This window comes from Lissotriton helveticus, chromosome 1_1 (assembly GCF_964261635.1).
Source record: "Lissotriton helveticus chromosome 1_1, aLisHel1.1, whole genome shotgun sequence".
Taxonomy (NCBI): domain Eukaryota; kingdom Metazoa; phylum Chordata; class Amphibia; order Caudata; family Salamandridae; genus Lissotriton; species Lissotriton helveticus.
Window position 1 is genome coordinate 62,666,458 of NC_136057.1, and position 27,250 is coordinate 62,693,707.

At 49.7% G+C, this 27,250-nt stretch overlaps 1 long non-coding RNA gene across 1 annotated transcript in view; it reads left to right on the forward strand.

Annotated features, from left to right (window-relative positions):
• Positions 1 to 337: 337 nt before the first annotated feature.
• Positions 338 to 27,250, forward strand: part of LOC144825590 (uncharacterized) — a 131,787-nt gene continuing 104,874 nt past the window's right edge. Inside the window, exon 1 of the long non-coding RNA XR_013609465.1 lies at positions 338 to 508. This is a non-coding gene — a long non-coding RNA (uncharacterized LOC144825590). The remainder of the gene's footprint in view (positions 509 to 27,250) is intronic.

A 27,250-nucleotide genomic window follows, 5' to 3' on the forward strand; every position in this document is an offset into this window, starting at 1 on the left:
AATTTGAAGCCCCATTCTCCCGATTTTTAAAAAAAAATCTCCCTCTTTGCTCTTCTGAAATGTTGGCATGTATGCAGACCAGGCCCTCCAGGGATGGCGACGGTTAACCACCGAAGCAAGTGCTGGTCCAAATCCGGGTTGTAATGGATTCAAACTGGCAACTGGCGCTGGATTTCCTTTGTTCGCCTCGATTATTGTCAATTATGTTCACTAACCCTAAACATGGCGCACACTCCACTGAGAACAGCAGTGGACAGCGAGGCCTGGCACGCAAATATAACCCGAAACAGAGGCCTGGCACGCAAAACGAACCCTCAAACATGCCACACACGCCACCTAGACCAGCAATGCACAGCGAGAGCGAGGCCTGGCACGCAAAACGGATTTCCGGGCGGGAGAAAGGAGAGGCGTGAAACGCACGAACCGTCTGGAAGGGACGGAGAAACAAACAACAGAGCGGGCTGCGGAGTCTGGACACAGGGAGGAAAGATGAGAGCTGGAGCCGGAGGTGAGAGGGACGGAGGGGGACACAGGGAGGAAAGACGAGAGCTTGAGCCGGAGGTGAGAGGGATGGAGGGGGACACAGGGAGGAAAGACGAGAGCTGGAGCCAGAGGTGAGAGGGATGGAGGGGGATACAGGGAGGAAAGACGAGAGCTGGAGCCAGAGGTGAGAGGGACGGAGGGGATACAGGGAGGAAAGACGAGAGCTGGAGCCGGAGGTGAGAGGGACGGATGGGGATACAGGGAGGAAACATAGCTGCCAAGGTTTGAGATTGCTTGTGTGTGACATTTTCATATTTTAAGTGTAATTATGAGTGACATTCCGCGACTATGAGTGACACTTTCTTGCAAGCAAAAATCGAGCAACGAAGACGAGGGAAACATATACATATCAGAAATAACACCCATTTGAGCAACGAAAAACTCCAAGATCATCTTAAAATGTCTGCAAAGCACCAGAATTGAAAGGGTGCTAACCTAGTACCCTTGTAAGTACTGTTAAACAAATGTGTAGGCAATAACAACTACACAGATCCTGCCTTAGCCAGACCGGGCCTCCTGGCTTCTCCCTTGCAATCAAATTACTGCACGACATGCAACGAAATCAAGTAGGTGAAGTAATTGAAATACTTCAGATATGCAGGTTACTCTGACTTCACTGAAAAGTAAACATGACATTCACTTGCCGCATGTCAATGACATGCACTAAAAACGTGGTTGACATCCAGTGGAGTGTGAATGACAGAGAATTAAAGAAGCACATGAATACCATGCATTGGAACCAGAATGGCATGCAACTAAACCTATCAAAGGTGTGTACTGAAATGCGAATGTGCCATATATTGAAACAAGACTGCCATGCATTGAAACTTCTGTATGGTAGGCAATCAAACATGAACAGCACGACACATGGAATGAAACATGCGAGAGACCCCAGTGAGGAGCCTGAGCCAGCCTCACCAACTCACGCTGAACTCAATTTAGTGCAGATTGGTAGGGACGGCAATTATGCAGATGATCTCAGCTGTATCTTTACTTACAGTAACGGCTGAATGATGACACTTCTCAAGAACTAGAATAATTCATATGGAAGAAGGTGGCTCAGTGACACTAACTTATAACTTTGTGCAGACTTCAGACAGATTAGTAGTGGCTGCAGAGCACGATATGGGAAGAGTGGGAAGAAACTGACAGATAATAAGACAGGATTAAGAGAGAGCAACGCAAATGAAATATGGGAGACACAAGGATGTGAAGTATGGAAGTAGGCACAATAAAAGACAGGAAGAGACAAAGACGACAAGAGATGGGTGGATATCAATACAAGAGAGGGGACATGAATAAACAAAAATACAGAGCTCGCAGAGAGACAGAAGAGAGACAGAAGAGAGACCACAAAGTAGGAGAAATAAATGAGAGAGAGCAGGACAGAGGAGCAGGACAGAGAAAGAGACGACGAGAGAAATGAAGATGTCTGAGGGAGAGATAAAAGAGAGGGGAGACTTGGCGAGATGGACAAATGCTGAGGAAGGAGTGGATAACAAATTAGAGACATTCAGAGAAAGCACTACAAATGGGCTAAGTCAAAGAAGGGAAACTTGGGAAGATAGCAATGCCAGGAGGTGTGGGAGAAAGGGGAAGCGTGCCAAATGTGAGGAAGGGATAGCCAAAGGAAAATACATAAGTGGGAGAGGGGCGGAAATGCGCAGCGATCATAGAGGAGCGAGCAGGAGAGGCCGAGAGACCAGTGAGAACATTAACGGTAGGTGATAGGGTGAAGAGTCGGTAATCTGTCACAAAGAAAATGGGTGTCCCCTCTGGGGAGGGGAACTAGCGGAGAAAGCACGTTGGTGTGGGGACGACGAGTGAGAAAGATGTGCATGAAGAAAGGAAGGGAGTGAGCGTCCGAGACTGCGTAGTACAGACAGTGTGAGTCTTTAAACTCTGGACCAGGCCACGTGAGACTGAGTGTGGAGGAGTGAGTCATTTGCACGGAACGATCAGAAAGTAATTGGGTGGCATCCTGTTGGCGATTGCTTTAATTTAGTTTGTCACTAAAAATAGTAGCTTGTGTAAAGGGGCTAACAATGTTTCCTAGAAAGTTTCAAAAATGTGTTCACGAAGTGCTGTCACAACAATTTGATTTAATGTTATTCTCATTTGAGACGTATGTTCATCCCAGAAATTCAACTGTTGCCCGTTTACAGGAGACTTTATGCATTCACTAGAAGAACATCGTAATATGGGCAGGCTTAGTTTTAAAGGAAAGGGCTGCTCTGCCAAGGACCAAACCACCCGCTGAGGCTTGACAGATTTGTAGCACTTTGCTTTTCAGACTCACCCTGCAGAAATAGAGGAACTAGCGTATTGGGCACAAATGGCTTAGCAGTCAACTCATTTTAAAAGTTCTTATGAGAAGTTAAAAAGTCATGAATCAGAGTGGCACTTACTTTGAGCCAGGAGCGCCTGACGGTCACGGGACTGTAAGAGCAGGCAGCGAAGTGCTCTGCGCACCGGGCAGTGCGATTGCGGCCCAGAAGAGGACTCAACTCGCGCTGCAGTGCCATATTCATAACTCCTGTCTGCACTGGACTGCACAATGTAGGTACCTGCGGGTAAGGCGCCTATTTGGGTGGCATGGCATGATAGAACGCGGTGAAGGCGGCAGCCTCCCGGCGTCTGCACAATTTCTCAGACTGCTAAACTTTTAAACTGTGCCCCCTCTCTCCAGCTGCGATTGGATAAATTAGTGCTCACGTTTACTGACTCTCGTGACGTCGAGACGTCGTCAATCAGTGAATCTCGACTTCCCGCGGCCGAGATGATGTGAAAGTTCTATTTGTAGCAGGCAGGTCCAGAAGCCCCTCAGGACACATTTCATTAGCTGCACTGGAACAGATATTGCAAGAATCGGGAGCACGCGTGCAACTTGTGCGAGGGATTGAGTGAAGAACCGGCCTGGCTCGCCTCTCGATGGTCAGGACGGTCTGTCTCCATTAGTAAATATGAATTGTCACCGGCGCTGTGGGGGTCATTGTTTTAAGACAGGATTCGGTGGCCGGTGCAGGCTGCAAAGGGCGGCCTGCCATCATGGCATGAGAGAGGCTGTGGCAGGCTGCAATTTCCCCCGCCGCCGACTTGAAGTTCCGGGCCGGACGTGACGGCAGTACCGCAGCCTCACATCCGGATTAATTATTCCCGGCCCCCTTGATGACACGATCGTTGGTGATTGGCTGAAGTATAGCCGGTCGTGGCTGAAGTTATAGCCGGTCGGAGGGAGCAGCAGAGAGAGCCCGGGCACAGTCAGTGGCAGGCGCCGCTGGTATGCGTGACAATTCATTTCAGTGCGGTGAAGCGGATCACCGCACTGAAATGCGTGAGCGTCACACCTGTTGCGTGACGCTTGGCAGGACTGAGGAAAGAGGAGAGCTGGAGCCGGAGGTGAGAGGGACGGAGGGGGACACAGGGAGGAAAGACGAGAGCCGGAGGTGAGAGGGATGGATGGGGATACAGGGAGAGCTGGAGCCGGAGGTGGAGGGACGGAGGGGGACACAGGGAGGAAAGACGAGAGCTTGAGCCGGAGGTGAGAGGGATGGAGGGGGATACAGGGAGGAAAGAGGAGAGCTGGAGCCAGAGGTGAGAGGGATGGAGGGGACACAGGGAGGAAAGACGAGAGCTGGAGCCGGAGGTGAGAGGGACGGAGGGGGATACAGGGAGGAAAGAGGAGAGCTGGAGCCGGAGGTGAGAGGGATGGAGGGGGACACAGGGAGGAAAGACGAGAGCTGGAGCCGGAGGAGAGAGGGACGGAGGGGATACAGGGAGGAAAGACGAGAGCTGGAGCCGGAGGAGAGAGGGACGGAGGGGGACGCAGGGAGGAAAGACAAGAGCTGGAGCCGGAGGTGAGAGGGATGGCGGGGATACAGGAAGGAAAGACGAGAGCTGGAGCCGGAGGTGAGAGGGACGGAGGGGGATACAGGGAGGAAAGACGAGAGCTGGAGCCGGAGGAGAGAGGGACGGAGGGGGATACTGGGAGGGAAGACGAGAGCCGGAGGAGAGAGGGATGGAGGGATACAGGGAGGAAAGAGGAGAGCTGGAGCCGGAGGTGAGAGGGATGGAGGGGGACACAGGGAGGGAAGACGAGAGCTGGAGGTGAGAGGGACGGAGGGGGACACAGGGAGGAAAGACGAGAGCTGGAGCCGGAGGTGAGAGGGACGGAGGGGGACACAGGGAGGAAAGACGAGAGCTGGAGCCGGAGGTGAGAGGGACGGAGGGGGAAAGACGAGAGCTGGAGCCGGAGGTGAGAGGGATGGATGGGGATACAGGGAGAGCTTGAGCCGGAGGTGGAGGGACGGAGGGGGACACAGGGAGGAAAGACGAGAGCTTGAGCCGGAGGTGAGAGGGACGGAGGGGGATACAGGAAGGAAAGACGAGAGCTGGAGCCGGAGGTGAGAGGGACGGAGGGGGACACAGGGAGGTCAGACGAGAGCTGGAGCCGGAGGTGAGAGGGACGGAGGAGGACACAGGGAGGAAAGACGAGAGCTTGAGCCAGAGGAGAGAGGGACGGAGGGGGACACAGGGAGGAAAGACGAGAGCTGGAGCCGGAGGTGAGAGGGGCGGAGGGGGACACAGGGAGGAAAGACCAGAGCTTGAGCCGGAGGTGAGAGGGACGGAGGGGGATACAGGGAGGAAAGACGAGAGCTGGAGCCGGAGGTGAGAGGGACGGAGGGGGACACAGGGAGGAAAGACGAGAGCTGGAGCCGGAGGTGAGAGGGATGGAGGGGGATACAGAGAGGAAAGACGAGAGCTGGAGCCGGAGGTGAGAGGGACGGAGGGGGATACAGGAAGGAAAGACGAGAGCTGGAGCCGGAGGTGAGAGCGACGGAGGGGGATACAGGGAGGAAAGACGAGAGCTGGAGCCGGAGGAGAGAGGGATGGAGGGGGACACAGGGAGGAAAGACGAGAGCTGGAGCCGGAGGTGGGAGGGATGGAGGGGGATACAGGGAGGAAAGACGAGAGCTGGAGCCGGAGGAGAGAGGGACGAAGGGGGACACAGGGAGGAAAGACGAGAGCTGGAGCCGGAGGAGAGAGGGATGGAGGGGGACACAGGGAGGAAAGACGAGAGCTGGAGCCGGAGGTGAGAGGGACGGAGGGGGATACAGGGAGGAAAGACGAGAGCTGGAGCCGGAGGTGAGAGGGACGGAGGGGGACACAGGGAGGTCGGACGAGAGCTGGAGCCGGAGGTGAGATGGACGGAGGAGGACACAGGGAGGAAGGACGAGAGCTGGAGCCGGAGGTGAGAGGGACGGAGGGGGACACAGGGAGGTCAGACGAGAGCTGGAGCCAGAGGTGAGAGGGACGGAGGACGACACAGGGAGGAAGGACGAGAGCTTGAGCCAGAGGAGAGAGGGACAGAAGGGGACACAGGGAGGAAAGACGAGAGCTGGAGCCGGAGGTGAGAGGGGCGGAGGGGGGCACAGGGAGGAAAGACCAGAGCTTGAGCCGGAGGTGAGAGGGACGGAGGGGGATACAGGGAGGAAAGACGAGAGCTGGAGCCGGAGGTGAGAGGGACGGAGGGGGACACAGGGAGGAAAGACGAGAGCTGGAGCCGGAGGTGAGAGGGATGGAGGGGGATACAGAGAGGAAAGACGAGAGCTGGAGCCGGAGGTGTGAGGGACTGAGGGGGATACAGGGAGGAAAGACGAGAGCTGGAGCCGGAGGTGAGAGCGACGGAGGGGGATACAGGGAGGAAAGACGAGAGCTGGAGCCAGAGGAGCGAGGGATGGAGGGGGACACAGGGAGGAAAGACGAGAGCTGGAGCCGGAGGTGAGAGGGATGGAGGGGGATACAGGGAGGAAAGACGAGAGCTGGAGCCGGAGGAGAGAGGGACGGAGGGGGATACAGGGAGGAAAGACGAGAGCTGGAGCCGGAGAAGAGAGGGATGGAGGGGGACACAGGGAGGAAAGACGAGAGCTGGAGCCGGAGGAGAGAGGGACGGAGGGGGATACAGGGAGGAAAGACGAGAGCTGGAGCCGGAGGAGAGAGGGACGGAGGGGGACACAGGGAGGAAAGACAAGAGCTGGAGCCGGAGGTGAGAGGGATGGCGGGGATACAGGAAGGAAAGACGAGAGCTGGAGCCGGGGGTGAGAGGGATGGCGGAGATACAGGAAGGAAAGACGAGAGCTGGAGCCGGAGGTGAGAGGGATGGAGGGGATACAGGGAGGAAAGAGGAGAGCTGGAGCCAGAGGTGAGAGGGATGGAGGGGATACAGGGAGGAAAGACGAGAGCTGGAGCCGGAGGTGAGAGGGACGGAGGGCGATACAGGGAGGAAAGAGGACAGCTGGAGCCAGAGGTGAGAGGGATGGAGGGGGACACAGGGAGGAAAGACGAGAGCTGGAGCCGGAGGAGAGAGGGACGGAGGGGGATACAGGGAGGAAAGACGAGAGCTGGAGCCGGAGGAGAGAGGGACGGAGGGGGACACAGGGAGGAAAGACAAGAGCTGGAGCCGGAGGTGAGAGGGATGGCGGGGATACAGGAAGGAAAGACGAGAGCTGGAGCCGGGGGTGAGAGGGACGGAGGGGGATACAGGGAGGGAAGACGAGACCTTGAGCCGAAGGTGAGAGGGACGGAGGGGGACACAGGGTGAGGTACTGGGTTTTTAAGAACCGGCACAGAACCGGTAACCCAGCGGTGCCAGGGGATCAACACCCAGAGACCTCGGGTTCTCCTGAGTCAGACCGACAGAAACTCAGAGTTTTCTAGGTGAAGTCAAAGATTAGTTTATTGGCTGCAACCAAGGTGACAGGGTCCTAGAAGTACAATACGAGTATATTCAGGAGACTGCACACTTTCACGAAGTTAGGCTTCTCTTCTTATACATAATATTCAGCCTTGGGCAAAACATTCCTTGGATTCGTGGTATTTCATTTATGGTTACTGATTACAAAAGAAAAGCAGAGTCATGATGACATGTACATATTTCACGTCGTGCTGCCCATAACAAATCATCCGGCAAGGCCCAACATTTCATCAGATATCGCTGGACCCCTAATAAAAATGGTCACCTCCCCATCATAAAGCAAGTGAAGAAAAGGAGTGGAGAAAGATGTGAGCGAGATATGGCAGGTGTGCGCGCTGAAATGGTTTTATGGCTGGTTGGGCCTAGATGCTATCTTGCTCGGCCACTGGGAGGGAACTGACCTAACGAGTTCGGCCTGGGGCAATGGTTCTAACTTGTACTGGGGTCAGGGAGAAGTCGATTAAGGAGTATGTGTCCTTGTGGAATCAAATTCAACTGGATTAAGGCCTATGTAAAGGGCAACATGCAGCTAAGGGTTTAGAAGGTAAATGACGATTTCGAGGTGAAATCGTCACTCGAATATGCCGAAAATACATGTACTTGATGTACTCGTCATTCTCGGTCTTTTGATACCAAATTCGTCCTATTTCGACGAAGTTTTTATTCTCGAGTCCAGTACTATTATATGAATCCAGATTTTTCAGAACCACAGACCCTCCTTTTGCCCTTACATAGGCAATTAATCTATCCTCATGTTAATCTGAGTCCAGATCTATATTCCTAAAGTCATTGAGATGTTGCTGCAACATCATTCTAGTGCTGAGCTCATGTCTTGACACAGGCTTCCTTACACATGATGTAACACAGAGGCCACATATTGCAGGAGCACACTGTATGCATAGACAGAACAGGAAAAGAATGGCTAAGACCATCCCAATGACCATCAGAATTTTCCATCCCCAGGCAGATATCAGTCCCCAGAACCATCCCATTAATGACCAATCTCCTTTATCCACATGAATAGATTCGGAAATTTTATGTAGTTTGGAGATGGCCCCGTATACTGTTGGAGCATTATCTGGAATAAAAATGCAACAACTGGACTGGATCAATTTGCATACTCCACCTCGGTCCGCAAGTATTACATCCAAAGCGACCCGGTTCTGAAGGGTCATCAGTCGATCCGACTGGAGCTCAGCAGTCAGGTTACTAAGGGCACCAGCAGTTTCAATCACGGTGGATTCAACTACCCTTGTCAATTGCCTTATGTTTCTGCTGTTAGCCATGGCTCCCCAGAACGGCAGAACACCCATTGCAAAGTCACCAAATTCTTGACCTGCAGTGTCTTCTTTACTAAAAACACCTCTAACTACCCTTGTCCGATGGTAATCCGCCGCTGCTGTGTAGGTGGGAGGTAACAGGAATGAAACAAAACATGAGCCCGAGAAGTCAGGGGGCAACCATGTATAGGCTCTATCATGGCAGATGAAATAAGTACCCTTAGCGGCTAAAAAGGCAGGGGAAGTCTGAGATCCAAAAACGTACGTTTCTGTACAGACACTCTTCCCTAGCTGAGCTCTGGGATTCCTACCAATACCTTGCAGACACAGGGGACCTTGATGGGGTACGATCCAAATAGGGGACGATCTCTTGGCTTGCTGTTTCTCACTTAATGTAATGCCATATCCGGTCACATTCCAACCTACATATGCAAGTATCTCATCATCCGGGGTATCTTCGTAAGAAGTTACTTCCTTGATCATGTCAACTATACCCTTGACTAGGGCGCTAGTCTTGAGGTTGTCTTTTACCGAACGTAGGGGTTGGATTTCTCGTGCATATATGAACATTGTCCTATATGCCCATACTGACCCATTGCGACTAAATGGCAGGACCAAATAGGGGATACCTCTATCCGTGGTGTGGGGCATGAGACCACACACCCAACAGTTGGTTGTGTTCATTACAAGTTGGTGTTGGTGTAATAACTGAACGAAGGAGTTATTAATGAACTCTAATCTCCTATTTGATTCGTGGTCAGGCAAAGGGTGGAAAGAATGAGAGGAAACAGTAGGGGGAGGTATGGGTGATGTAGTGGGCGCAAATGTCACATGAAAAGAGAATAAAACATAGCTTATCAAAAAGACCATTACGCTAAATAGCATAAAAATACACATTATTATAAAAATTTTCTTCCTTATTGTTTTCAAAAGTCTCTGCTTAAAGTTCATTTGTTTGGCAGGTCTCTCCACATCAGGAAACTCCATCCTCTCTAAGGTGCTGCCCGCGGCGGTAGGTTGTTTCTGCTAAAGGATGCTTCCGTCAGTCTAGGGCAGCTCCCTTGGAACAACTGGAACCAGCGACCTATCGTCGTCAGCTGCACCCAAAAGTCTTTAATCAACCGCGACCCTAGCAGCGGAACCCGGATGGCGGTTCGAAAAAAACAAAAAATAAGCAAGTTACCTAGATGGGAGAATCTGCACTTTCAAAAATAGGATTTGGGGAAAAACACATTTTTTATTAGTCCACAGGTTTTTCTCTCGGATCATAAAATAAATCACTTTTACTTTAGTCTGTTTTTTCTTGGTCGCAACTTGTAGCGTCTTTTCCCGGGTACTGTCTGGTCCAGAAATAGTAGCTCAGGTTCCACAAAGTTCAATTGTTCTGGTGGTGGCGCAGTTTCTTGAAAAATGTTCCCACTTTCACAATCAGGATTAGCTTCTTTTACACGTTCATAAGTTGTGCGCTCTGAGTCAGTGCCTCCTTCTCGGACCCATTGGTCATGTGGCAGAGGGAAGGGTATTTTCTTACAATGGATCCCGTGGACCCAATTGGCCTTCCCCTCCACCCTAACAGCCGACCTTGTAGACAGGAGGAGGAGGTGAGGCCCGGTCCATCTGGGCTGGTCGTTTCTTGTTCTTTGGAAGTTCCTGACAAGCACCCAGGAACCGGGGTCAATGGAGTGACCCGGTGTCTCAGAGACCGGAGGCAAGGTGTTGTGGACCTGTTGATATAAAACACGCAATTTAGCCGTCAATTCATACAAATAGTCAAGCAAAATGGGGTGTTGCAGCTCGCTAAACTTCGTGGGCCTAGGCACTCCCCATATGTTGGCTGGCCGACCAAAGATTATTTCATAGGGGCTGAGTTTCATTCGCGAATGCACAGTCATTCTGGTGGATAGGAGTGCTAAGGGTAGAGCGTCAGGCCATTTAAGACCTGTGCTCGCTTGGATTTTGGCCAATTTAAGTTTAAGCGTGCCATTGTAACATTCCACTAATCCAGCTGATTGGGGGTGATTTGCAGCGTGGAACTTCTGCCTAATGCCTAGCCCTTCACACACTCTTTTCATCACACAACCCACAAATTCACTTCCGTTGTCAGACCAGACCATTCTAGGCATTCCGAACCTGGGGAAGAACTCTTTCACAAGGGCTTTCGCTGTGGACAAGGCAGTATTGTCCCTTAGGGGATAGGCTTCTACCCATCTTGAGAAGGCACAAACAACCACGAGCACGTATTTTAAGTTGTTGCACCTCTCCATGTGTATGAAATCTAGCTGCAAAACCTCGAACGGATACGTAGGAGGTGCAAAATGACCAGCTGGAGTTGGGGTTCCCCTACCAGGATTGTGCTTCAGACATACCATGCAATTCTTGACAACATTCTCTGCACACTTGGGAATCCCTGAATTCTTCCACACTGGGGCCAACAACTCGCAAATCCCTTTCGCGCTGATATGGGCCATCCCATGAGCCATTGTAACCACTGCAGGCACATATGCATCGGGTAAGAACCATCTCTGTTGCTCTGTCGATTCAATCCAACAACCATTTGCATCCATTCTCCCTGTACTTTCTCTCCACATGCTTAACTCTTTCTCCGTGGCCTCAGCTTGGATGGACTTCACACTTTCCATCGTGTCTTCACATATTCCAACATCACCAGTCCATCTTTCTGGGCTCACAACATACATTCGGCTCATCATATTCTTTGCAGTTTCCTTAGCAGTTTCATCAGCAAATGCATTTCCACGACCAACATCATCAATCACTTTCTTGTGTGCACTACATTTCACGATCGCTACTTTCAGGGGCAACGTCAGTGATTCAAGAAGCTCATTCACCAACTGACCATGCCGAATCTTAGCTCCATGCGAAGTCAGGAACCCACGTTCTCTCCACAATCGTCTAAACTGTGAGCCACTCCAAAAGCATACTGACTGTCGGTATAGACAGTCACTTTCATTCCTTTAGATAACACACATGCTCTCGTCAGTGCCACGAGTTCAGCGGCTTGAGCTGAACCATGTGGTATTCGCGCGGTTTCAACGATTGTGTGCAAAGTTGTGACAGCATATGCTGTAGTCACGTTACCATTTGGGAGTTTAAAGCAGGAACCATCCACCCATAATGTACCATCACATTCAGCAAGAGGAGTGTCGAACAAATCAACTCTCCCTTCCGTCTCTTCCTCTGTTCTGAGGAAACAATCGTGCTGTTCTGAAGCATCCGATTCCTCTGTAATTGGTAACAATGTGGCTATGTTCAAGGTACTGCACCTTTTTATGTGCACATGGCTCGCTAGTAGCGTCAATTCATAACTGGACAGTCGAGCACTAGTTAAGTGCTGTGTCTTGGTCCTATTTAACAACGTGTCTACTGCATGCGGGACCATCACGATTAGTGTATTATTCATTACTAGACCTGCAGACTGTCGAATAGAAACAGCTGCTGCTGCTGTGGCCCTTAAACAACTTGGCAATGCTCGTGCTACCGGATCCAAAGTTGACGAAAAATAGGCGCATGGCCGCTGTCTATCTCCGTATAACTGAGTCAGCACAGACAATGCACAGCCCTCCTTCTCGTGGACATATAATGTGAAAGGTTTACTGTAGTTGGGGTTACCTAACACAGGGGCCGAACATAATGCTGTGCGTAATTCGAGAAAACTTTTCTGACACTCATCAGACCAAGGAATGGGATTGGGTGTATTTGTACACGTTAGTGCCAATAAGGGTTTGGCTAATAACGAAAAATTTGGAATCCACTGTCTACAGTACGATGTAATGCCCAAGAAAGCGCGTACTTCTCTCTGCGTTCTTGGCACATTCAATTTAGCTCTTGCCTGAATTCTTTCTGGGGTCAGTTTCCTTCCCTCCTTCGATAAGAGATGACCTAAGTAGGTCACTTCTTGTCGGCAATATTGAAGCTTGGAAAGTGACACCTTGTGATGCAGATCACATAGATGACGCAGTAATTCCAACGTTGCCATTTTACATATTTTCTCAGTATCCGCAGCTATGAGCAAATCATCCACGTACTGTACGAGAGTGGCACCTTTGGGCAAAACCATTGTGTCAAGCTGACTTTTCAGAGCTTGACTATATATTGAGGGGCTTTCACAGTAGCCTTGAGGGGCGCGTTTAAAGCGGAAACTGCGACCACCTAAACTAAAGGAAAAAATATCCCTGCTTTCCTCAGCAATCGGGATACTGAAGAAAGCATTCTTCAGGTCAATCACCGAAAACCAGGATGCAGAGGCTGGAATCATAGTCAATAATGTTGTAATGTCGGGGACAACTGGGAATTGTGGCACCACTATCTTATTTACTTCCCTAAGATCAATCACGAATCTATACACAGGTGGCTGAGAAGGGTCAGTTCGTTTTAAGACAGGCAGAACAGGACTATTGCAAACATTGCCTCGTGTTTCTTCAATTACGTCTTTTTCAATCAACTCGTAAACAATCGCTAGCAAAGCTTTTTCGCCCTCATTGGATATCCTGTATTGGGGAATTCGTGGCATTTTGACATTCGGCTTCAATGTTACAACATACGGTGGAATTTCTAAAAGACCTACATCATTCGGACCAGTAGCCCAAAGAATATCTGGTAGAAGTGCCAATTCTGCTGGAAGTGTATTTCTCGACAAATACATGGGAGAAACCACTTTCTTACCTAAAGTAAGTTGTACTCCTGAGGGAGAACAGTACAAAGTCGCATACAATCTTTTTAGCAAATGTAATCCTAGCAAATTTTCACCACAACCTGTTGTCAAAATAAGGGGTGCTTCGAATTCACAAGGACCAACAGAAAGAGATAAAGGGTCAGAAATCGGATTTCTAACCGGGGCGCCAGAAAAACCTACGGAAACGTTCATTTCGCCAGACAAAGGTGCGCCAGGGAGTTTGGAGTGCATAATAGAACTCTTTGTAGCACCAGTATCCAACAGAAAAGGTTCTGACACACCTGATGTAATCACCTCAACGTAAGGTCCACTCTGATCTACTGGAACTGAAACAACTCCCTCTCCTTGTCTAAGGCTGTCCTAGCAATCATTACTCTCCCACTGCTCATTTTCTGTGTAATACTCGTCAACGTAGTATTGAGCTGTCCTGTCAGATACATTATTTTGCTGGTCAAACCTGTTCATAGAGTTTTGTGGTGGAAGGGGACGTGCGTCCTGAGGGGTGTTTCCACGCCCTCTACCTCTAGGCGCTTGCTGACTACCACGACCTCTTACGCCAGTAATTCCATTTGCACGTTGTGGTAGGGCAGGACAGTCATATTTGTAATGACCCTCTTGTTTGCAGTATAAACACTGGTTGGGACCTACGCGGTTTTGATTGTAATCGAATCTTTGCAAGTTTCTCTGATATTGTTGAGGCTGCTGAAAAGTGTTCTGGTAGTTATTCTGACCATTATTATTTTTATTACCACCACCACGTGGCGGATAGGCTTGCTGTAGTAAAACCTTCGTATTGAGTTCTCTAGTTTTCTTCTCTACTTTATCTTTCTCATCTTTGTCTCTATTCTCGTAGTACTGTGCGGTAGCTAATATCTGGGCTGAAGATGAGACTGCCCAAGAACTTTCCGAATCTTTCAATTTCCTACACAAGTCTGGAAGTAGATTGTGCACAAATTTATCGACAAACAATCTCTGACCACCTTCTGTGGTCATATCTTGACCGCTGTGGTCAATGAATGTTTCTTCAAATCTGGTGAAGAAATCTGACACAGTTTCTTCTTTCTTTTGCTTACATGCAGATAACTTATCCCAATTTACGCGTATTGCAGGCATTATCGTTTTCATGTAATCTACTATTCTACCAGGTAGTTCCGCTATCAGAGGCTCAGGCTTGGCACCACCGACTTGTCGCGCGTCTGCAGTAGTAATATTAGCCCACGTGTCACCTAATTCCTGGTCATGATCTACATGGCGAATTTTTCCCCATAACGGCTGTGGAACAACATTCCCGAATAACATATCGATATCGGCCAAATTCATTATACATGACCCAGCAGTTTGCGACAATTCTTTATAGTACCCTGCAGGATTTTTACGCGGATCTGGTAGTGTTTGTTTGAGTGCTAAAACTTCAGCTCGCTTCCATGGAACATGTATCCATACGCGGTGAAAGTGGGGCAGGACAGGTGGGACAGCTGTGCCGTCACCCTCTCTCCACTGTGGGGGAACTTCTCTCATAGGGTATTGTCGTGCCTTTTTCCTACTAGATGCACTAGATTCCGATGGTGACCCAGAACTGCTTCCCTTACTTCGATATGATAATAGCATTTCAACTGCTTTTTCCACATCGGGACCTACAATCATACCCTCTCCAAACTTAAATCGTATACGACACATCTCTCGCGGGATGCATTCTTGATCATTGTCTTCTATATCCTCGCCAAGAAAGACACACATTTGTTCGAACATATATCTCTGTGTCGCTGCTTCCCATTGATGGAAGACTTCCATGACAGACTGTAAATCATATTTTGCAGTGTCCATGACCCATTTCCGAGCTAAACTATTCAGGGAATCTCTCTCTTGATAATCAGGCAGTTGACTTCGCAACTGTCTTCGTCCTATGTTAGGGGTCGTAGCAGGCGACCCAAAAAGAGGTAAAAGAAGATTAGTAACAGTGCTGGCCATTTTCTGCCGAATAGAAGGTGAAACTGAAGGACAAACAGATGAAAAAACGGGGTGGGATAAGGCGGGGGTAGAGATGGCAGAAGAGGTATCAGGAACAATAGATGTGGTACTAGGCAAAATCATAGAGGGGGCATTAGGAGATGTAGAAAGCACTGTAGGCAAAATCGTAGAAAACACAGGTGAAACAGAAGTGGTCGGTGGGCCCTGGAGGAGGCTGCACCGAAGAAGTAGGAGCCAGCTGAAGAACAGCTGGTGGGTGCTGTGGAAGAGCCGGAGGCGCAGCTTGTGCAACTAAAGGTTGCGGGGGTGCTGTAGCATTCTGCGCATAGGGGGGTGGTGAAGTTAATAAGTGCGACATTAATTGGTCTTTTTCACGCTCTTTTGCTGTCCCTTGCTGAAGAGACGGCAAAACTGGATAACACTTATCTATTGCCATTTTACGTTGCCTGTGCAACTGTTCATTTATCTGCTCTTCCTCATTATCTTTAAACTGCACGGCAGCTTGCATTACTGAAAGTCCCCCTTCTCTCTTATTTTTCTTAGCTAATTTAATTTCTTTTTGTTTGGCTTCTTTGCGCCATAAGCGGAAAGAGTCAAACATCGCCGGCCAGGCTTTCTTTTTGAAGAGTTTAACTTCAAGGTTGTCTAAGATCTCAGAATCAAAGCTACCATATTGGGGGCATTTTAAAACACCATCTTTCCTAGTGTATTTAATCCATACCTCGTTGTAAACGATGGGGCCTACCCCATGTTTAACGTATAGCTCGTAAGTCGGAGTTCCAACTGGAGGAACCGGACATGAGTCCTCCAATCGGGAGTCCCTATTATTACTACCAAGACAAAACCAATTCCCGAGTCTAAGACTAGGCATCCTCGCTCTCTAGTCTAGTTCCAAAACTTCAAAGGATTTATCGATTACGATATTTCTCGTGAATACACGAGTCCTTCGGTTATGGTGCTTGCAAGAACCAATAAAAACCTTTTGTATCTCCAAGATACCACAAAGTAAGTCCAACTAATGACTGGGAGACGCTCCACTTATACTTAACTGAAAATATCGATGGCTTCACCAGAAGACTCGTCTCAGCGTTTCGCTCTACCGAAAACTTCAAGGGTCCAACATCAGGGCGATAGCCAGGGCAGCAGTCCTTGTAGCCGTCAGGAAGCAGGGAACCTCGCAGTAAAGACCCTCGGACCACGTCGACATGCAGGGGTCGATGAGGTGGTGGGCCCTCCTCCGGAATTTCCACACGAAGCTCCTCACGATCTTCAGGCTGATTGGTACCACTGGAATCGCCCCAAACGCTGGGCGCCAACTGAGGTACTGGGTTTTTAAGAACCGGCACAGAACCGGTAACCCAGCGGTGCCAGGGGATCAACACCCAGAGACCTCGGGTTCTCCTGAGTCAGACCGACAGAAACTCAGAGTTTTCTAGGTGAAGTCAAAGATTAGTTTATTGGCTGCAACCAAGGTGACAGGGTCCTAGAAGTACAATACGAGTATATTCAGGAGACTGCACACTTTCACGAAGTTAGGCTTCTCTTCTTGTACATAATATTCAGCCTCGGGCAAAACATTCCTTGGATTCGTGGTATTTCATTTATGGTTACTGATTACAAAAGAAAAGCAGAGTCATGATGACATGTACATATTTCACGTCGTGCTGCCCATAACAAATCATCCGGCAAGGCCCAACATTTCATCAGATATCGCTGGACCCCTAATAAAAATGGTCACCTCCCCATCATAAAGCAAGTGAAGAAAAGGAGTGGAGAAAGATGTGAGCGAGATATGGCAGGTGTGCGCGCTGAAATGGTTTTATGGCTGGTTGGGCCTAGATGCTATCTTGCTCGGCCACTGGGAGGGAACTGACCTAACGAGTTCGGCCTGGGGCAATGGTTCTAACTTGTACTGGGGTCAGGGAGAAGTCGATTAAGGAGTATGTGTCCTTGTGGAATCAAATTCAACTGGATTAAGGCCTATGTAAAGGGCAACATGCAGCTAAGGGTTTAGAAGGTAAATGACGATTTCGAGGTGAAATCGTCACTCGAATATGCCGAAAATACATGTACTTGATGTACTCGTCATTCTCGGTCTTTTGATACCAAATTCGTCCTATTTCGACGAAGTTTTTATTCTCGAGTCCAGTACTATTATATGAATCCAGATTTTTCAGTACCACAAGGGAGGAAAGACGAGAGCTGGAGCCGGAGGAGAGAGGGACGGAGGGGGATACAGGGAGGAAAGACGAGAGCTGGAGCCGGAGGTGAGAGGGACGGAGGGGGATACAGGGAGGAAAGACGAGAGCTGGAGCCGGAGGAGAGAGGGACGGAGGGGGATACAGGGAGGGAAGACGAGAGCTGGAGCCGGAGGAGAGACGGATGGAGGGATACAGGGAGGAAAGAGGAGCGCTGGAGCCGGAGGTGAGAGGGATGGAGGGGGACACAGGGAGGGAAGACGAGAGCTGGAGGTGAGAGGGACGGAGGGGGACACAGGGAGGAAAGACGAGAGCTGGAGCCGGAGGTGAGAGGGACGGAGGGGGACACAGGGAGGAAAGACGAGAGCTGGAGCCGGAGGTGAGAGGGACGCAGGGGGAAAGACGAGAGCTGGAGCCGGAGGTGAGAGGGATGGATGGGGATACAGGGAGAGCTTGAGCCGGAGGTGGAGGGACGGAGGGGGACACAGGGAGGAAAGACGAGAGCTTGAGCCGGAGGTGAGAGGGACGGAGGGGGACAAAGGGAGGTCAGACGAGAGCTGGAGCCGGAGGTGAGAGGGACGGAGGAGGACACAGGGAGGAAGGACGAGAGCTTGAGCCAGAGGAGAGAGGGACGGAGGGGGACACAGGGAGGAAAGACGAGAGCTGGAGCCGGAGGTGAGAGGGGCGGAGGGGGACACAGGGAGGAAAGACCAGAGCTTGAGCTGGAGGTGAGAGGGACGGAGGGGGATACAGGGAGGAAAGACGAGAGCTGGAGCCGGAGGTGAGAGGGACGGAGGGGGACACAGGGAGGAAAGACGAGAGCTGGAGCCGGAGGTGAGAGGGACGGAGGGGGATACAGAGAGGAAAGACGAGAGCTGGAGCCGGAGGTGAGAGGGACGGAGGGGGATACAGGGAGGAAAGACGAGAGCTGGAGCCGGAGGTGAGAGCGACGGAGGGGGATACAGGGAGGAAAGATGAGAGCTGGAGCCGGAGGAGAGAGGGACGGAGGGGGACACAGGGAGGAAAGACGAGAGCTGGAGCCGGAGGTGAGAGGGATGGAGGGGGACACAGGGAGGAAAGACGAGAGCTGGAGCCGGAGGAGAGAGGGACGGAGGGGGATACAGGGAGGAAAGACGAGAGCTCGAGCCGGAGGAGAGAGGGATGGAGGGGGACACAGGGAGGAAAGACGAGAGCTGGAGACGGAGGTGAGAGGGATGGAGGGGGATACAGGGAGGAAAGACGAGAGCTGGAGCCGGAGGTGAGAGCGACGGAGGGGGATACAGGGAGGAAAGACGAGAGCCGGAGGAGAGAGGGACGGAGGGGGATACAGGGAGGAAAGACGAGAGCTGGAGCCCGAGGAGAGAGGGATGGAGGGGACACATGGAGGAAAGACGAGAGCTTGAGCCAGAGGTGAGAGGGATGGAGGGTGACACAGGGAGGAAAGACGAGAGCTTGAGCCAGAGGTGAGAGGGATGGAGGGTGACACAGGGAGGAAAGACGAGAGCCGGAGCCGGAGGTGAGAGGGATGGAGGGGATACAGGGAGGAAAGACGAGAGCTTGAGCCAGAGGTGAGAAGGATGGAGGGTGACACAGGGAGGAAAGACGAGAGCTTGAGCCGGAGGTGAGAGGGACGGAGGGGGACACAGGGAGGAAAGACGAGAGCTGGAGGTGAGAGGGACGGAGGGGGACACAGGGAGGAAAGACGAGAGCTGGAGCCGGAGGTGAGAGGGACGGAGGGGGATACAGGGAGGAAAGACGAGAGCTTGAGCCGGAGGTGAGAGGGACGGAGGGGGACACAGGGAGGAAAGACGAGAGCTGGAGGTGAGAGGGATGGAGGGGGATACAGAGAGGAAAGACGAGAGCTGGAGCCGGAGGTGAGAGGGACGGAGGGGGATACAGGGAGGAAAGACGAGAGCTGGAGCCGGAGGTGAGAGCGACGGAGGGGGATACAGGGAGGAAAGACGAGAGCTGGAGCCGGAGGAGAGAGGAATGGAGGGGGACACAGGGAGGAAAGACGAGAGCTGGAGCCGGAGGTGAGAGGGATGAAGGGGGATACAGGGAGGAAAGACGAGAGCTGGAGCCGGAGGAGAGAGGGACGGAGGGGGATACAGGGAGGAAAGACGAGGACAAGAGCTGGAGCCGGAGGAGAGAGGGATGGAGGGGGACACAGGGAGGAAAGACGAGAGCTGGAGCCGGAGGTGAGAGGGATGGAGGGGGATACAGGGAGGAAAGACGAGAGCTGGAGCCGGAGGTGAGAGCGACGGAGGGGGATACAGGGAGGAAAGACGAGAGCTGGAGCCGGAGGAGAGAGGGACGGAGGGGGATACAGGGAGGAAAGACGAGAGCTGGAGCCGGAGGAGAGAGGGATGGAGGGGACACATGGAGGAAAGACGAGAGCTTGAGCCAGAGGTGAGAGGGACGGAGGGTGACACAGGGAGGAAAGACGAGAGCTTGAGCCAGAGGTGAGAGGGATGGAGGGTGACACAGGGAGGAAAGACGAGAGCCGGAGGTGAGAGGGATGGAGGGGATACAGGGAGGAAAGACGAGAGCTTGAGCCAGAGGTGAGAGGGATGGAGGGTGACACAGGGAGGAAAGACGAGAGCTGGAGGTGAGAGGGACGGAGAGGGACACAGGGAGGAAAGACGAGAGCTGGAGCCGGAGGTGAGAGGGACGGAGGGGGATACAGGGAGGAAAGACGAGAGCTTGTGCCGGAGGTGAGAGGGACGGAGGGGGACACAGGGAGGAAAGACGAGAGCTGGAGCCGGAGGTGAGAGGGACGGAGGGGGATACAGGGAGGGAAGACGAGAGCTGGAGCCGGAGGAGAGAGGGATGGAGGGATACAGGGAGGAAGGACGAGAGCCGGAGCCGGAAGTGAGAGGGATGGAGGGGATACAGGGGGGAAAGACGAGAGCTTGAGCCAGAGGTGAGAGGGATGGAGGGTGACACAGGGAGGAAAGACGAGAGCTGGAGGTGAGAGGGACGGAGGGGGACACAGGGAGGAAAGACGAAAGCTGGAGCCGGAGGTGAGAGGGATGGAGGGTGACACAGGGAGGAAAGACGAGAGCCAGAGGTGAGAGGGACGGAGGGGGACACAGGGAGGAAAGACGAGAGCTGGAGCCGGAGGTGAGAGGGACGGAGGGGGATACAGGGAGGAAAGACGAGAGCTTGAGCCGAAGGTGAGAGGGACGGAGGGGGACACAGGGAGGAAATACGAGAGCTGGAGCCAGAGGTGAGAGGGACGGAGGGGGATACAGGGAGGAAAGACGAGAGCTTGAGCCGGAGGTGAGAGGGACGGAGGGGACACAGGGAGGAAAGACGAGAGCTTGAGCCGGAGGTGAGAGGGACGGAGGGGGATACAGGGAGGAAAGACGAGAGCTTGAGCCAGAGGTGAGAGGGATGAAGGGGGATACAGGGAGGAAAGACGAGAGCTTGAGCCAGAGGTGAGAGGGTTGGAGGGATATGAATAGATCATGTAAAGGAGAGAAAGGTCAATATTAGCCGAGCTGTGGGCGGCTGGTGACACAAGGGAGGAGGCTGCTGGGAGGGGAGATTGAAGTGCATGCATGCCAATAGTCGCCTCAAATTGCATTTTCTACAATGGAAGTCAATGGGGAATTTTTATTCTCCCGATTTTTTTATTTTAAATCTCCCACGTCCCTGTCCTAAAATGTTGACCTGTTTGGAAGTGTGTGACGAGAAAAGTAGGGATGGAGGAGAGAATGGAGCCTGAAGGGGTTTGGGACACATATTGATAATCAATCAGAAAAGGACACTGGTATCTACAATAACCATTGGTTATCTTTGACAACCCTCATAGACGCTGAAGATTGTAACGATGCGGTGTATTTGTTTTTCCGCCCCTCATCTAGCGTCATGGCATAGTCATTGGGTGGTCAAAGGTATAGTATGCCTGCCTCACCCGAGGCAACCTCTGGAGAATGTAGAAGTGTCCAGAGATCAGGTGACACCTCCAGAGGGATGATGTCCAGAAGCCAAACTTAGAGGGTGAATTAAAAAACAGTTATTCACCGAATTAACAACTTTATTAGAAAAGGTGAGTACTGTTGATAAGATAACTGGGTATATTCGATAATCGAGTTACTGGATTATCATATATGACATTATAAAAAAGTCGACATGTTTCAGCTCCTGTTGGCCCAGCCGGGTCTAAAGAGCTTTCGTCAGGACAAAGACAAAGGGAGGGGTACTTACACAACTTGTGCAGTATTCTTGTGCTTACAGGCAATCACAAATTCATATTCCTGTATATTGGAAAACAAGAACAAAACATCATACTGTACACATACGCGGGTACACTTGGCATACTTGACTGTTCATTTTTCTCACAGCCTATAACACAATATTATAGTAAATAGGTGCCATTTTTAGGGGTGCATGGTACTGAATGCACTCAAGCTATTGGGGAGCAGTGAAAAGGGGGAAACAGGGTAAGGGTCTCAATCGAAAAGTGAACACTCTAACTGAAATAGGGCGCTAACCTGTTAAATCGCTGTAAAGGCGATTAGGTTTTTGTGCATAATTTCTAGTAATGTTGTCTATTATGCCATCATCATAAACAATTGTCAGGTGCATATTGGTTTCTACAACGACTAATGTGCTGTGTGTTGTTTATAGACTTCATGTAATTGTACAATGTACCAGGGACAACAACATTAGCTGTAAACGTTTTCAAAACTTATTTCGCGTGTGGCAATCAATGGATGTTACCGTTTTCTACCTCCTTTCGCGTGTGGTAATCAGTAGATGTTAGAAGGTACGACACGGACGTTTTAAGAATACAATAAACTCAAAATACAACGAGGAGAAGTACCTGATTGCTGGAAGAATTACTCCTCTTCAGGGCGCATGAAGTCGCTATTAATCATGGTCTAGGCTAAAGGTATTAAAAAACAATGTGTAAATACCGTAGTGATCCTCAAGAGCGCAGCGAGTGCACGCGCTCGGAGGCTTCTCTCTTACCCACGTGGAGATTCAGACATTTCCTGTGCTGACTCTGCCCCTGGAAGCGCTGGGCGAGGTCAGATCGTCGTCTAAAAGCACTGCGAATAGACATAGACGAGGTCTGGCAACAGAAAACAGACTCTCGTCATGGTTCTCAATGTAAAAACTAGTGTGTGCAAAGTTTTATAAATCTGGCCGGAAATATTAGGTCATGGCGCTTTTGACACCTCGTAAAAGCCATAGGTATTGTTGAGGTGGAAAAATTAAATGAATACATTTAAATCGATTGGAAAATGCCTACATTCATTTACTCAAGGTCGAAAAAAATTATTAAATGAATACATTTAAATCGATTGAAAAATGCCTACATTCATTTGCTCAAGGTGATGTAATATTTAAAGATAAGGGCTTTTTTTAAAAAACCCAGTGTAGGCTAAGCTACACCTCGCTCGGAGATCAACAGGAATTAAGAGTGGTATATATAGCCCAAATACAAAAAAATGATAGTTACAGCGCTATATGTATTAGTTCTAATTGAGTAAGATGGGAATCAGTAAAAATGGTGCCAAGGAATATTATCGTTCATTCCCGACACATGTGTCTTGAGACGATTCACCCATCTTTGTTCCTTTTCAAAAAGGATTTGGTTAGCATTGGTGTCTTTATCCTGAAGCATCTCGAGGACCGTCCATCTAAGGTCGTCACATGTATGGCCTGCTTCAACATAATGAGTACAGAGTTTCGTTGTCTTCTTTTTTAGTCTCACATTGCTTCTGTGTTCACCGATGCGGATTTTAACCTTCCTGCAGGTCATACCTATATATTGCTGTTGGCACGGACAGGTGATTAGGTATACCACCTGTGTGGAATTACAATTTGTGTGCTGACGTTGAGTCCAGAGTAGGTGTTCAGTCAGTTGCAGTGTTTTGGTGTTCTTAGTGAATTTACACACCCCACACATACCGCAAGGGTAATGCCCGGTCACTGGAGCCATATTCGCATCTCTAATGCTCTGTGGTGGTCGCCTTATCATGGGGCGTGTGTGCACCAACACGTCCCTGATGTTTTTTGTCCTCCTGTTGGCGAATCTTGGCTTGGGCCAGTTGTAAGCACCCGAAGTGATGATCGGCCAATTTTTCTTTATCAATTTTTGCACCTCATAAGTTGCTGGACAAAAAGTAGTGATACATGTCACAAGGTCTTTAAATGGTTCTTTTTCATAGGTCTGTAACAAACAATCTCGAGGTTGATTGTGTGCCCTTTTTCTGCACTTGGAAATGACCCGTGGTGTATAGTCTCTGGCCTGTAGTTTTTCGCTCAGGATTAGTGCCTGTTGTGCGTAGTCGCTGTTTTTACTGCAATTGCGTTTGTGTCGTAGAAACTGGCTATATGGAAGATTGTCTCTTAGGGGTTGGGGGTGATAGCTCAGGTACGGCAAAAGGCTATTCTTGGCAGTAGGCTTTGTATATGTTTTAGTTTCCAATTTTCCATTTTCGCAGAAAATCGTCAGGTCCAGAAAGTCGATGCTCTTGTTGCTTGCTGTAAACGTAAATTTTAGCCACCGGTCCTGCCCATTTAACCAATCGATGAACATCTGTAGATCTTGTCTGATATCCCAAATCAGCAGAACATCATCAATATATCGTTTCCAGTAGAGTATACTGGAAACGAATGGGTTTTGATTATGTAGAACACAGTTTTTTTCAAATTGGCTGACGTATAATCCAGCTACCGATGGAGCAAAGGCGCTGCCCATAGAAGTTCCATGGCATTGTAAAAAAAGTTGTTCATTGTATTCAAAATAATTTTATTTCAATGCCATGTGGCAACCGTCCAAAATGAAATGGCGGGGGGTTCGATATGTCCATTCTTCTTGGAAGAGTAGGTCTTCAAGCATTTGCATCGTTTCATCCTGTGGCAAACTCGTATACAGGGATTCGACATCTAATCCCACTAGAAGCATAGTATCAGGATCAAAATCTCTGTTAGCAATTTGTATCAGAAGATCACGTGTATCTTTAAGATACGTCGGTGTCCGCTGCACTACAGGTTTCAGGAATTGGTCAGCGAACTTGGACAATGGCTCGAGAAGAGAACCAATCCCCGAAACTATCGGGCGACCCGGTGGAGGGGACTTGTTTTTATGGATTTTTGGTAGGGAGTAAAAGAAGGGGACTTTTGTAGATCTTGGTGTTAAATAGTCTGCTTCCTTCTTAGAAATCCACCCATTCACCTCCGCTTCATGTGTCATGATAGCTATAGTGTTGGTAATTCTCTCGGTGGGGTCAGAGTCAAGACGTTTGTAAAAAGTTTCATTTGAGAGTAGGGCGAGGCACTGTTGATTATAGCCTTCCTTAGTTAGAATGACGACACCCCCACCCTTATCTGCGGGTTTTATGACTATATTGTCATTGTCTCTCAGCTCTGCTAGGGCACGGTGTTCATGTTTGTTCAGATTCTGGAAAGCTCTCTTATTGTTTTGGGGGGGTTTGGGACACAGGCATAAATCCAACATTCATTCATTCATTCATTCATTCAAATGCACAGTGAGAGAGGCGGTGCTTTTCAGCACAAAGTGTCCGATAAAGACACGCACGTGCGCGCCCCTGCTCGTGCCCGAGCCAATACTCAATTACTCCACAAAGTATTTATTTTATTTTATACGTTTTTATACAGCGCGAACTTTACCCGAAGGTGTCAGAGCGCTTCACAATAGGAGCAGAACTGATACATGAGGAGAAGATTACAAGTGAACAAATTACAAAAGCAGACGTTGAGTTACATGAGGCAAAAGTGACAATTGTGAGCAACAAAACACAAGAGGAGCAAATGGTACGTTCCAAGAGGAAAAAAAGTGACGTGTATGTTTCAAAAGCGTACAAAGTACAAGTAGAGGTATAATACTGCAATAAATGGCAGATACTCAAAACCCAAGAACAAACCTTATGTTACGTTACATGAGGCAATGGTGGCACTTTTGCAAGTATCAAAAGCAAACAAAATAAAATACAAGAGGTAGCAACGATACATTGCACGAGGAAAAGTGACATGTGCATGTTACAAAAGAGTAGACAATACAAGTAGAAGTATAATACTGCAATAAATGGCAGGCAGTCAAACCACAAGAACACACTGGGAAGACACTTCTATAGTCCTGTAGAACAGAATTTCCTATAATGGAAGGTCTTCCTTCAGATAATAGAGAGGGTGTGAATTACATTTGGAAGTGTCTTTGAAGGAGGAGAGCTTTGGAGGTCAGATTTGAAGGCCTGGGAAGAGGTGGAAGTCCGGAGCTGAGGCGGAAGTGAGTTCCAGATTCTCACCGCGTTGCCAGAAAAGGATTGGGCCATCGACCTTTCTTCTTGAAAGTGGGAGGTTCAAGCAATAGATTTTCCTTATTACGTGATGGTCTAGAGCCTCCAGAGAGTTTCAGTTTATTCACCAGGTAGCGAGGAGAGGAGGAGTGCAAGGCTTTGTGGGTGATACAGGCAGTCTTGTAGATAGATCTTGCCTCGATGGAAAGCCAACGGAGGGTGGATAAAATGGGTGTGATGTGGTCGCTTCTTTTGGCCCCATATATGAAACCACCTGCTGAATGGAGAACACATTTAAGGGGGGGGGGGGCAGGTGGGATTTGAGGAAGCCAGTAAGAAGAGAGTTGCAGTAGTCCAGTCTGGAGAGGACCAGCGATTGGACCAGGGTTTTAAGATCATGCTCCGGGAAGAAGCGACATATCCCCCAAAGAAGGCATAGTTGGTATCAAGCAGACTTTGCAATGCAATTTATGTGGGAGAGTATATTGAGTTTTGTGTCGAGTATAACACCAAGGGATTTTGCGCTGTTGACAATGATGGGTTTATTGTTAAGTAGATTCATCTGACCCATCCATGATTGAACCGGGGGAGGAGAAAGTGAAAAAGTGAGGAGGGGAGGAGGTGGAATTCAGTTTTAGAGGGATTCAGAATCAGTTGATGAGTTAACATCCAGTTTTGAATGGAGTCGAGAGTAGAGCTTAGGATGGAGAGGTCGTGAATGGAGGCAACCTTGAGGTACATTTGAGTGTCTTCCGCATAGAGATGATAGTGGATCCTGGATTTGCTTAGGAGATTTTCCAAATGGTCCTAAATAGAGATTGAGCAATGTGGGTGCAAGTATAGAGCCTTGAGGAATACCTTGACCTACCGCCAAAGGAGATGAAAGACTATTCGCTATTTTGATCATTTGGGATCTATCAGAGAGGAAGGAAGCAAACCATTTAAGCACAGTGCCCTCCATGCCCATTCTCTGTTGAAGAGTGTTAAGGAGAGTGTTGTGATTGACAGTGTCAAAGGCTGCAGAAAGGTCAAGGAGAATAAGAAGACAAGACTCCCCAGAATCGAGTATCCTCAGCGCGTCATCAATCACTTGCAGCAGGGCTGTTTCAGCGCTACAGTTTTGAATGAAGCTGGACTGGAACATGTCAAGAATATCATTGTCCTTGATATGACGAGAGAGTTGTTTCGCTACACATCTTTATGTGATTTTTGCTAGAAAAGGTAGGTTAGTGATGGGGCGGAAGTTGAGGTCGTTCGCATCAGCAGTGGGTTTGTTAAGCAGAGGGGTGACCTGCCCAGTTTTGAAGGAAACAGGAAGGGACCCTTGACAGAGGGAGAGGTTCACCAAAGTGGTCCAATAGGACAGAGAATGCGTATAGAAGTCAATGGCACTAGGGACGGGGTCAAGGGAATGGTTAGAGGGCCTTGTTTCGAGGATGCATTTGAGGAGGGCATCTTCGGAGATGGGGGTCAAAGTTCTGCCAAATGGCTAAGGATTTGCGCTCCTCTGGAGGGGTAGGATGACTGACCTGATCCACAAG